Source organism: Camelus ferus, chromosome 10, assembly GCF_009834535.1.
Source record: "Camelus ferus isolate YT-003-E chromosome 10, BCGSAC_Cfer_1.0, whole genome shotgun sequence".
Classification (NCBI taxonomy): domain Eukaryota; kingdom Metazoa; phylum Chordata; class Mammalia; order Artiodactyla; family Camelidae; genus Camelus; species Camelus ferus.
The window spans coordinates 11,424,471-11,438,344 of record NC_045705.1 but is presented as its reverse complement, the minus strand read 5'-3'; positions in this window follow the sequence as shown (position 1 = coordinate 11,438,344).

The window sequence follows — 13,874 nt, the reverse complement described above, 5'->3', positions numbered from 1 at the left end:
TTTTAGTGAAAGACATAAATGTATTGACTTAAGAAGTACAGCAAACTGAGACAGTAGGCGTGTTTTACTTTACCTGGTTGAGTTCTTTGTCTTCACAATATCGTGTGTAAACTCCTGAGTCCCCCAGTTCTCATGCTACAACTCCCTTCCAACTGCATTCCTAAATGACAGATCTGACAGGGTAACCCCTTTACCTTTACATGGAACCAAGGTTCCATGGCTATTTACTGCCAATGGAATAAAATAGTTAATGGTGGGTTAATCCCTTTCTTCCATCTGCTCAGGTGTTATTTTTATCTTCTTTTGGCCAAGTTTTTATTTTTTGACCCTGTACTCATGGCGCACTGTATTGATTTAAAAAGCCACTATGCTTTTCCTTGAACCATTTTTCTCTTACTTGTTACAGTCTGACATGATTCTCAAAATTTCAGTAGCTCTAAAACGTTCAGATTTTTTTAGGCTATTCAACATTGATAGAAAAATAATTTACATAATACTTAAGACTCTTCGGTAGTCAGTAAGGATAATTCTCTAGAGAGAATTTCAGCTTTAAATGATACAGCTGTAGAAAATGCCAATTATGAATGCAAGAGTAAATCAGAAAATGAGAAGAGCTAAAACATAATACAACAGAAAACGGAAGCATTTTGTAAAGGATACTTCAGAGTTAGTTTTTCTTCAAAGTCCTATAAGTACTTTAGGAAAATAGGATTAGATAAATCTGATTTGAGAAATTATATATTTATAATTAATTAGTATAAATATTCCTCTTAAAAGTACATAAACAGGTTTAGAGTTTACATCTTTAAAAAATTATTTCCCTCCTCTGTGGGTTTGTTAGACTTTTTACTCAATTGCATAGGGATGTTTTTCTCACCAAGAGAAAATGAATTTCTTCTTTTTTGTATTCAGGCCCTGTGGTTGTTATTTAGCACAGCCCTGCTATGGCCAATTAGTAAACATGAAAGAAGTATTTTTAATGGACTACTTTCCATCAAAGAGATCCTTTTGGGAAACTCCAAGTTCCCCAGGAATGTGAATCTGGGTCATTTGAGAGTACAGAGTGTATGCTTGTTCTTTCTGTCAAAGATAAGAGTCACTGCAGGAAAAATCCTAATAAAAGAATATGAGAAAAAGAACTAACAGTGGCCAAAATAGTATAGGAATCATCAACTCTCACCTAGAAAAGGGGAGATGCACGGCCCAGTAATGTCACGAAGGGGATGGAAGTCTTACCTTCATTGCTGCACAAAAGCACGAGCTGGGAGATCTTGAGAGAAATATTTGAGATGTGAGACATGGGGTACTTCCTTCCATTCCTTTCCAAATCAAATGCCGCTCGTCTTCCTTTTAATTATGCCGTATCAAGAAGCAACAGAATGGCATATTGGATGCACATGAGATTTTCACTCAGGAAACATGGACGTGAAGTCACCATATAGTAATCTTGTGAATTTTGGAAAATTGTCTGACATTTCTACGCCCCTGTTTCTTGATTTAGCAAATAAAAGAAATAGTCATTCCTTTCAGCTTATGTGGCCAAGTTATCACAATGTATGTGATTTTGTTCACTGTGTGTGTGCTGTTTTGTTTTGTTTTTTTTTTTTTTTGTAAATTTAAACCATGTATCACGTCCATTCTTGTTTCCCCTTTTGCCAGTTCAAGGTTGCCTACCTCCTACTAGAATTCCAAAATGCTAAGAGACAAAGTATTTCCTTCCTGCCTTGGCAAGTAAACATTTAAATATCAGTAAGTCACTCTGGTCAAAATACTAAAGGAAAGATTGAATGATCATTTAATTTACTCCTGAGAAACTTTGGAATCTTGGCCATATGGGCAAGTGATCAAATAATATGCAAAAAAAAAAAAAAAAAAGAAATCTGGAAAAATATATTAGAAAGGTGTGTCCAGCAGTCATTACTGAAAATACTGTATTACCATTCTATACTTCGTGACTGTTGTGGTATTTGTCAGTCTTTTAATTTCAAGAATCATTTTAATTTTTTCTCACTAATATTCATATCCCATACCTAATGTTGTGTTTGTAGTTTGTATTAGATTCAGGCATCAGTTCCCTTATGGGAGCACAAGAGTTTCTTTTGGAGGAAGTGGAACTTCTCTTTGGCCTAGGGAAAACTCATTATCTTCTCTGCTCTTTTAAAACTGCAAAACAGTCCCTTATCACTTCATGGGTTTGATGTCTGAATACCTGAAAAAATGAACAGAAGCCTTAAATCATTGAGCACATGTTAATCTTAATTCACGGTGAGGCTTAGCTTCAAATCTCGGGTTTAATTACGTCACAACATTAGCAGAAAGTCATGGATACGGGGAGTGCACTGTTTCATGTTAAACAATGGAACGTTCTTTTATTTTAATATGACTCTGATGGCTCACTGGCTGGGAGACAAGAATCCTGAGCTGGTTGTGCAGTGCTGAATTCCTGATATGTCCTCTACACTCTGGAGTCTCTGACATGAGCTGGAGAGACGGATAGGACAGGAATTATGCAGCCTAAGGTCATTAAACAGAGTAGAGTGAGGAAGGGTATGGATTCCGTGTCTTCTAACATAGACCATCAATCTTGACTATTGGCAAAGAGATTTCCTATATTCAGATGAGATGTCATCTGAAAGAAGCTTACAAATGTACTTCCTGTGCAGAATTTGTGGCAACAGATTACTCCTTAAGACTTCATAGTAGAAACTTCACCAATAGCAGGGATATGATAGACTTAACTGAAGAGAGGAAAGTAAATGACAAACATTCTCCATATTCAATGAATTATTGATAAAGACTGTACTGTCTGGTACGTGGAAAAAATGTAGGCAACTACTCACTCAGTCTCTAAAGTTTCTTGACTGCCTGGCTTTACAGACATGTATTATAACTGAATTCATGATGGAAAACTATTCCGCATGGTTTTAACAGCATCTTAGATTTGGAAAGGAAAGCAAGTCCATTTGCTTACTGTACCTCAGAATCATTGTTATCCTCTACAACTGTGCTTCATTGAATACTGGTATCGGATAAGATGCTGATAGGTGTTCCTACATTATAAATCAGGCCATTATGTGGTTGAATGTTCAGAATTCAATTAAAATTTTCTGTTTACTAATAGTGATGCAAAAATCCCGTTACCTGTCACTAATAATCATTGTTTTGTGTTTTGGAGTAATTTACAATTTTTTTCTTTTCCTTTGTCTGAAAACATTTTTGTGTATGCTATAGCAGACATTGGGGTCATTCCCTTGGTACATTCGCCCCATCTCATTGTGAAGTAACCAAACTCACTGGGTGAAGGTGACCACAGGTGGCCCCTGATAGTTGTAAGCCATCACTATTGCTCATTTTTGGTCTCTTACGATCAGTTGTCTCCCAGCTGCGTGCTCCCTGTTCCCTCTCTGCCCTTTCTAGAATCCACTCACTAACAGCCAGATGACCTTCAAAAGCAGTGATCATACTATGTTACTTCTTTGATTCATTTAAGCACAAAATTCTACAACTGTATTACATCTCTCTTTCAATAAAAACTAATATTTTTTCATGACTTACAAAGCCCTCTTGTGATCCAATTTCTCTTTACTTCTCCAGACTTATCTCATCTATTTTCACAATGGAATCATCACTCTCTGGCCACATCAGCTTCTTTTCCTTCCCTCAGACAACTACTTCTTGTTAACCAGTTTATTTCCTGCATAAAACATAGCATAAGAAGTGATGATCTCATGTGTTTCTTTACTTTTCTTGTGAAATATCTTATCCAGTGAAATGTGAACTTCATGAGGATAGGGGCTATTTTTATGTTCATCACTGCTTTGAAATAAGTGAACAGTGGCTTGTATATTGTAATTTCCAAATACATAATTGTTAAATGATGAATAAATGACTTGAGCTCGGATACAATATTATCAGTCATTTAAATAACCAGTATCAATTTGTAATATAATACAGAGGGCAATAATGATAGGAGAGAGTGTTTTAAATAACATGTTACAAATATACATTTCAATAACATCATCAGAGTAGGATTTGGCATGAAATAGTGAGACGGTCACTTGCCCCAGTTGGCTCCCCTGACTTAACATAACCTATAATCATCTCCACTTGCGAGGATCCCCAGCCTTTGGTGAATACATTGCTCATCTGACACTGACACAGACTGTCTTGTGAAATCGAGGACAGTAATTCAAATTGCTCTTTCGTTTATAATTTTTTCATGTTAATAAGATGTGATATGTGCATATCTTGATTCTCATGAACTATTATAAGCTACCAGAGGGTGCTGAGGTGTAGACAGTGCTGCTCACTAATTCGTAAATACTTACTGAATCAATGCATATTTACGTATTTCTTTGATTACAAAGAGGTATTCATAATTTTCTTAGGGACTTGCCCTCAGTTTTTTCCTTCATAGAACCTCTTCAAAGAAAAGAATTTTAATTCCTGGGTGTGTCCTGGAATCCTCCTTTCTTTCGTTTTGGTAATAGAAACCAAAAAAAAAAATAATAATAATAATAAATAAAGAAGAGAGGATAACTTAGAGTTCTTCATTTGACAAACATCTTTTGAATCACACTAGACATTGTGCTAGACTTTAGAGATAAAGCAAGGAACAAGTGGACAAGTTCCCTACTGGGATATCCATCATAGCCAGGAGATAGAAAAGAAACAGGTTAACACATAAATGAGATAAACAGATTTTTTAACGTATTTTGAAGGCAAACCTGAAATGATTCCTGTTGTTGAGCCGACAGATAGCGGGGAATCCAGGCTTTAATCAAATAATCCCACAAGGAAGCCAACTTGGCTTGTATAATAAAGACTGACCTAGAAGAAAAAGAAAATGTCTGTGTGGACAGAGTTTGTGAACAAGTTTAAGGGAACCAGGATGTGGGGTGAGTGTTTTTGATTAGCTGCTGCACTTGTGAGCTAGATAAGAACGGGACAAGGACCATGCATTTCTGACTTGTGCAGTGTAATGATAGAAGTATTACATTTTTTCTCCAGAAACTGCCATGAAGATTTAAATTTCTTCTTAAGTATCTCTGGTTGCAGCAGTGATGTTCTGTTGATGTGGCCCAAGCCGTAAATGGGCTACACTGAGTGAGGGCGTGCTTGGTGTAGTGGCTGCTAGGAAGGAGTCAATACATTGTTGCTTCTTCCCGTATTGCATTGCCCTGGCTTTGGCTGTGACCTAGATAACCACTCTTCCTCACGGTCAAAACTTGACAAGCCAGGTCCTAGACCCTTCCTACCTGGGGCCTTTTCTCTCTCCCTTGTTGATATGTTCCCACCTACTAGTCTCAATCCAGCTCTACTTTTCTTTATAATATTTTTCAAAGCTCTTACAATGGATAAAGCAACATAAATTCCCAGGAACATTGAAATAATAACTGGAATTTCTTCATGGCTCTTACTTTTGAATCTGCCAAAGGCTTTGCTGTTTCATTTAAACCCACAATGTCCTAATAGTCTCTCAGAGGTCCTGGTACTTTTCCTATAAACTGTGGAGTTTGAGGTGCTTTCTCCCAGCAAAGCTAAGCTGGTAAGTCTGTAATTTCCAAAGTTATCATTTCCTCCTTCTTTTATAAAGATGAATGTAGTATTGACCTTATTCCCTGCTTGATTTGATATTTTATGGGTTTGTCAATACATCCTGTCTGGCAGATCTCAGGAGCCCTTCTCTGCCTCACGACTGAATGTTTAAGATTGAACATTAAAGCTCTGTGCTCTCGATATAAATGTCCACGATTGGCAGAGGGAGATAGAAGAAAGACACAATTTAATATGATCTGACAATACTGTAGGCGCTAGACTGAAAATTTCACCCATGTCTATGTTTTCATTTATCTTTATAGCAACGTTATTTTACAGATGAGGAAAGGGAGGCATGAGGAAATTAGGCAATAAGGAATTATCAGTTAGGGATCAAGTTCATTTCTAAAAGGAAAGCTAATTCATTCCCCAATCTCTGCTCCCACTTTGTTAAAATAAGTGTTGCTCCATTAGCTGTATTTAAATAAATATAACCCATTTTATTAGTTTGCTTTGATCATCCTCTCACAAACAGTATCAAGGGTCTAGTTTGTAACTTATATTTGTTCAGTCCTAAGAGGAAATAAAAAGATAATGTGATAAATACCTTTGCCTTCTTAAGGTATCCCATCTTATTTTTCTGTATTTAAAGTGAATCCTATTAAAAATATTTCAGTGTGTGTGTGTGTGTGTGTGAGTGTGGTGTAGTGTTTCACTGTGGTGACTTCAAGAAATGCGAACTCCTTAAACTCTTCAAGTGCTTCCTTTAAGTGTCAACAAATGCACAGAGCAGTGGCCAAAGTACTATATATGAAGATGGTATAATGATGTTTAAGCCATAGATTTATCCCTGTGTATGTGGTATTGTAAGCCATGTAAACTCTCAAGCTTTGTTTTTCTTATCTCTAAGATAAAAATATTTTGACTGGATGATATTGAAGTTTGTTTTTTTTTTCCCCTAAGATTCTATTAAATTTTCTGCTATATCTAACTTTGATCCTACAAGCTTCAGTTTAGGTCAGGTTTCATATTAGTGTCTCCATGGAAAGATAGGACAGATCATTTTTCTTTTAAAACTGCAGACTTAGAGGAAAAATAATAACATGTAATTCTGAGGCCAGGATTCTAGACTTGGAAAGGAAATATACTAATCACCATAAGCTTTAATTAGTTTGGTCAATAAAATATTTCTTGAGTGGAAGATAATTTTAAATTTTAATTTTTTTCCATTGAATGTCTACAAAATCATCCCCCCAAAACTTGAAATTATCCAAAACCAAGTATTACTTTGCATTTTCCAGATATAAAATTAGCCTTTTTATATTTTTAATGATTTTTGAAAATACGTAGAGTAAATCTAAATTAAGTGCTGAAATTCCAATTCCTTGCATAAACATTCTTCCTTGAAATCAGAAACATCTTAGCCATTGTCATCCTTTTTGTCATCAAACTCTTATCCCCTAGTATTAACTTCCAGTGATGTACAATAAGGCTGAGAAACTGTCATAATTTAGAGACGTTTAAGGATACATGATGACTAAACGCAATGTTTTATCTTGGGAGATGTCCTGGGATGGGAAAAGGGCACTGAATAAATATGAAGGAAATCTGAATAAAGTATGGACTTCTAGTCAATCACAATGTTGTCAGTATTGGTTTACCAACTGTAACAAATATAGCATACTTATGTAAGATCTGAACAAAGAAAACTGGGTACAGGGTATGTGAGCTATCCCTATCCTATCCTCAAGTCTTTTGCAAATCTAAAACTATATTAAAATAAATTTTTAAAAAATATATGTCAAAGTCATGAAAGACACAGAAAGGCCAAAGAAGCTTCTAGATTAAAAGCTAGTGAAGGGCTGTGCAATGCATGATTCTGCATTCAAGTCTCTAGCAGGTTTTTTTCTCTTTTCCTTTTGCAGTAAGTGACATTATGAGGACCACTGGAAATTTAAATAATTTACCTGAAGTAAGTAATTGACCTGAGACTACCTTAGGACTTGAGGATGGAAACATACAAGGCAAACCCAGGAGCAGATTCCACCTGGCAATGCCTCACCTCCATCACAGTTGTAACCAAAACACAAGCAGCCCTAATTTGCCTTGTAAATGACTTTCTAGAAAAATCTTTGATTATCTAGCTTACTAAATAATTTTAAGTTAATCAGTGTAACTGAGATTCCAGAGAACACTTTTTTTTTTTTAACTTCATTGAATTACTGGAAAACTTCCCAGACTGAGAGTACACTTCTCTTTATGAAGCTCTTTTGTGACCACAGGATTTTCCTGAGTGGCAGTGGTGAAGTGAGAGGAACCTGCTCCAAATGCAGAAGTTTTCTCCCCATCTGATTCAGCATCACAGCTGTGGGAATGGGTGAGAAAGAGAATTTAACTCAGGTAGTTTGATTGAAAAAAATGTTTGTTGTTGTTGTTGTTTCTAAAGGCTATTTCTCCAGAACCATGATGTCAAGACATCGGAAAATAGCAACAAACAAATTTGATGATGTACTTACTGGCAAGAAAAAAGGAGCGAAAAAGATAAAAATGACAAGTCACGTGTCCCACACAAATTGACTAGCTCAGGAATAGGTCCACTTGAAAAACATACAGTAGAAAGTTAGTCTGCATTTGAAATCAGTTCATGAAATGCAATGCCTGCCTCTGTATTCTTCCCTATCAGTATAACTCTTAGAACTAAATCTGAAAAGGCAATTGTCTTATAAAAACAAGATCGAAAAGAATAAGTTTTATAAGGAGAAGTAGATTAAACATATTAGTTTCGTGCATCATGGGTATTCAGAAATGTTTAAAATGTTGGGCCATACTACCCACTAAATATATTTCTCAAAATCTAAGAGTGATTCCATTTCATTTTTTTAATTGAAATACAGTCAGTCATTTCATTTTTAATCTTTATATTTCTACTTGAAGGGCTGCCCTAAGCAATGCAGATGTATTGCTCTGATGGAACGAATGCATGTAATTATTACAGAGCCTCACCCAGAGAGATGTATAATTATTTGCCTGAACAGAGAGCCCTTGGAATTATTAATCTCTGATAAGTACAAAAGGAAAGCCATCTTCCAGGTAAGCCCTAGACTGGACTAGCCTCTGAATCCAATGCTTTTCAATTCTTCCGTTGAGCCACGTATGTCTCAGCAGGTTCCCTCAAATTCCATCATTATGGATATCTGGTCTTTCAATGTAGGAATAGCCTGTTTCATCAGAATATTCCCTTCTCAAAGGATTCAATGATAAAATATGGGCTATATTTTAATAGGAAAGATTATTTTTAAAATGTACGTGTTTTATATTTATAAGAGATTAAACCTGCAAAGTAAGAATTTTGTGGTAAATTGGATCAAAATTAAATAAGGTAAAGCCCCATTTTAGGAAACCTTGGGGAGTTTTTCGAGGCTAACTTTTCTAGGAGGCTTGTTCTTCTCGTTTCCCCCTTCCCCAGTCACTAAACGCAGAACATTTAATCTTGTTGTAGCGACTGGTGAAAAGGGGGCCTTCATACGTGGTGAGGATCACAGTGCTGTCTCTGTACGAAGGACAGTATCGTGAAGAATAGATTGAAGGTCACAAAAGCCTACTGCAGAAATCTACTGAATAAATTTAAAAGTAAACTTTGGACAAGAGAAAGAAAAATACCATAGACAAATGTAGAATATAAAGTGGTTGGTAATGACAGTCCTGACCAAGAAGCAGTCAGCTGGTTTCAGCCTATATTCAAATTGTGGTCAATAAAGATATGAGACTGACTATAGAAGGAGATCCAAGCTAAGCCAAAACTACTCATTTAGCATATTGATTGGACATATATCAGAACCCCTTTTGCAGCCTTGCTTGTTTTATACCCTGCTCCTCAGTGCACCTGATCCAGGATGCTAAATGTGGTCGACTGCTGTAGACTGGCTCTGCCATCAGCATTCCACCTCCTTTCTAATTGGAAAGATGAAAAAAACAAAACACCGCTTCCCAGACTGTTTTAGGGCTATGATTCTGGATGTGAATCAGATCCACCAGGTAGATACACTGACATGAAATCTGGAAGGCAGTAGGGAGGCAAAGTGGAAGCTAGTTTCCAGTAGCTATCTCTGCTGGCGAGCAGGTTTATAGATAGAGAAGTCCAGAGACAATTGAGAGATCTAGACTCAATGTTCCATGTTTTCATTCCTAGCTTTATGGGTTTAAGAGGCATCTGTGAAGGACACGACAGAAGCAGCAGCAGCCCCCTGACCTCTGGATGGTAGTTCCACTGGAATTCCCTTGAGCGTAATAGGACCGAGATGTTCCCTGACTTCTACCCAACTAGGTCATTTGATGATTTGGCTGGCCAGTGATTCTCCATGTTAATCCCCTTTCTTCTTGTAATACCTAAGGTAGCGGTAAGTCCTGACTAATTGCCAAATTGCTATACACCTATATTTCCATATAGGATTCTCTGTGGCATTCTCTTTGCATCGTGAAGGTCAGAAATTCTTATATAATTCCCTCTATTGCTGCATAAGGATCTGAGTTTTAAAAAGTCCTCAAATAATTGAAATTTGTAAATACCTTTTTGAGGAGGCTCTCAACTGATTATTGCTCTGAGATGCAGAGTGGGGGAAAACAGACACTCTTCTCTTGCACAATTCTGTGTTAATCTTACTTAATGTTCGATGGGCCCTCAGTTATAAACCCTCTGAAAATACCTGCACTGCTAGGTTTCCCTGCTTTGTAACAAAAATAAAAGAGAAGATCATCTCCTGAGTGTCAAACAATATTTACAATGGATTCAAACACTAATTGACCCATAGAGGACAGGGTCATTACTAGCACATTTGATGCCTTTGTGTGAATTTAAAAAGATGACACTCCCAGGACAAATGCAAATTCGAAACAGATGCACTCAGGATGCAGGAATAATAAGAGAACATGCCTCTTCCTCCCAGTTGGCAAAAAACACACCTGAGTTTTCAGCTACAGTTTGCCATCTTGATGAACTGCCCTTGTATGTGGCATGCATAATTGTTCAGATGCTTATAACACTGCCCAGAATATTGTAGGTGCTTAAAATGATTATTGAACTATTAAATTTGTCTTCTAAGAATCCAATAGATTAAATATGGCAAAAAGAGGAAAGGGTGTGCCTTTCTCTCTTTATCCTGTGCACCTAGCATGGCATCTGTTGTGTATTTAGCAACATTTGATATTTTCTTCAAAAAACCAACGTATTGGTTTCCTAGTGGAAAGGCTTACCTCCCTGAATAATAAATTCTGTGGAAAGAACATATAATACTGTACATTTTTCCAGCTCGAATTTCTTTTGTATTTTCTTAGAAAGCAAAATTGAATAATAAGAACTTAAGGAAGACTCAGAGCACCCTCCCTTTGAGAAGGTCATGCACTTGGACACACCTTGACTTCTGTGTGCTGCAGTCAGCGTCGAGCACGTGAAATTTTATTTTTGTTTCCATGAAATGCATTTCCCTCCTGTTTATATGGGTGTATGTTGTGTGTAGATCTGTCATATTTTTTGCAGAATGCAGAAAAACTGACATATTTTCTCCATAACAATATGTATGGGTGTTCTAGAATAAATCTGCTATCTCTACTGATCCATTTAGTGAAATGTGAGAAGCACATGCAATTGTGAGATGCCATTTCACTACTGTTACGGTTTACACAGGTTTTGTCAAAAAGTGTGAGGTAATTCTTACCTTTGCGTTCCTGTACGTAAAGAGGTAATGTCTTGTTTTTCTTTAACTTCATTAACGATCTTCTCTTAATTGAATTTCATCGACTTGATTATAATATGCTCAGTGTGATTTTCTTTCTTTTTACCATTGCTAGAATTGGAGACTGCTTTCTGGCTCTCTGAATTTACAATTTTTAAAACAAATTCAAGAACAAAATAGTGGTTATTTCTTCAAATATTTTTCAGCTTCTTTTCTGGAAATCTAACTACATGTGTGTTACACCACTTGAAACTCTACCACTTATAATTGAGACTCTGTTCATTTGTTCTGTCTTCTTCTCCCTTTCCTCTTCCTTCTTCTGTTTAAGATGTTTTTGCTTTTGTTGTTTATTGTTGCTTGTTTATATGTGCTTATGTGTTGCTGTATCTTGAAGGTCATTGTTATTCTCTTCTTCCAATATCCACTTTTCTCTCAAGCCCTTCTCAGTGTGTCCCAGTGTATTTTTTCACTTCGGATATTTAATTGTTCATCTTTTGGAGTTTCATTTATTTCCTTTTTGTATATTCAATTTCCTTATTACATTTATATTTTACTTTAAATGTGATAATGATCACATTTTTCATAGGGTTTTTTGTTTTGTTTTGTTTTTAAAGACTCTGTCTCTAATTTCAACATTTCTGACATTTCTGGATATCCTTCTCTGGATTTGAATTTCTTCCACTTATAGGTCACATTTTCTAGCTTTTTGCTTAGATATAGTGAAATTTATTAAATTTTAGATATTATCAAAGTTATTGAGAGTCTGAATTTTACTGCCTTCATTTAAAGAGTATTGAAGTTTATTGGGGGAGTCTGTTATTTGCAGATTAGCTTGAATGCTTTTGTGGCTTGTTTTTTAGTTTGTTAGGTCAGCTCTCCATTTTAGGTGAAACTGAGCCTCGCACTAAGTTCCTTCCACTACAAGATCTCCGGTGGAGTTTCTGGATGTACAGCAAGGTCTCTCTATTTCCACTGGTTAGACTTAAACAATTCCCAGCCCTCTGTGAGCTCTTTGAATTGCTCAGTGACATCTCACTAGTAGTTCTTTTTGAGGTGTCTTGGTGTTTTACCCTCACAAAAAGCACAATTCAGTGTATGACAGACTCATTCCTTAATGCTCTTTTCAGTGGAGTCCCTCCATTCCATACTGTATCCCCTACATTCCAGCATTTTCAACCGCCCCAAACAGCAACTTTATGTCCGCCAGTCAGCAAGATCACTGCGCTCTTCTTGTGCTTCTCCCCCCGTAACACACTCAGGAATGTGAATCATGGCGTAAAACCAGACCATTTGTAGTGCTAATTGCATTTTTCTCTTCTCTCAGGAATCAAATTCTTGTGATGATTGTGGTCCACTGTCTGTAAAAGTTTTTTTTTTTCATATATTTTTCCAGTTTTCTATTTTCTTACAGTAAGATAGCAAACCAATATCAATTAATGCCTCATCCTTTGTTAAAGCACTGTGACCTCCCCATATGTTATGCTAAATAAATGTTCTAATATTTAAATATTCTCTTTTACTGTAGCATTGGATTCAGTGGGCATTTAGTATTTATTTTTGATTGAGCCACTGGATGCACTTGCATTTTTATTGTAAACCATTTATTTGTCCATTCAGGGAATGGACAGCTTAGTCTCCAGAGGTTTAGATTTCAGCGAAAATAACTGTTAGATTGAAATTGTAGCTATAGTTTTTCTCTGAAATGTTCAAAAGGAGCTGACTAAGACATACTCTCAATCTCCTAGGTTTCATTGTAAGTCGAGACAAATCTATATTATACTTTAATTTATAAATCTTAGTAGTTTCATGCCCTTACCACTCATTTAAGAAACTTTGTTTCTTAAAGATTTACTTTCCTCTGAGTACTTCTGGGAATCTCCAAGGGGTGTTTTAAACTAGTCTTCAATTTGTTTCTGGTTATATTTCTTCTATAGCCTTATAGAATTCAGTTTCTACATCAGTAGAAATCTCTGCTGATTTACTTCTGATAATAAATGTATACCTACTGTTTTATTTCCAGGAGAAGATTGGGACTGAGTAGCCATTAACTCATGGTTTTGGTTGCTTGGGGCACAAAGGAGTGAACGTTCTTTCCTCTAAGATGAGTTACATTGTTCTGCTCCAGCTTTAGTCAGTACTGGTGCCTCAAAATAGCTCCAATATAGAACTCTGTTTCTGTTATTACTCCCTTATTGTGAAGTGTGCTTCTACCCCAGTATGGCCACCTTCCTTTTGAGAAAGATCTTCCAGATGCTCTGATGCTTGCTCACGTACAGTTAGATGTTTCCACGTGCTCAGCTTCGGCCAGTCATAATTTGTGATGGGAGCATTCTTTTGTCTCTCTGTGCTACATGTGGGTAGCAGGAGTCCTGCAGCAGAATCGTTCAGTACCATCCTGATATAAAACACAGAGCAGTGCCTCTCAGTTTAATCACACTGCTTTTTCTTTTTCTTATAGTTTATACAGGGTACCCATGTATACTATAGCAAAGGATATGTTTGGCTGGATTCTGAGATCATCTGCTACTGTTTGCAAAACAAAATGCTCTTTCTCTGTCTCTTTCTTTTGTTACTCCAAGCATTGTCAGCCATCCATACAATCTGGCG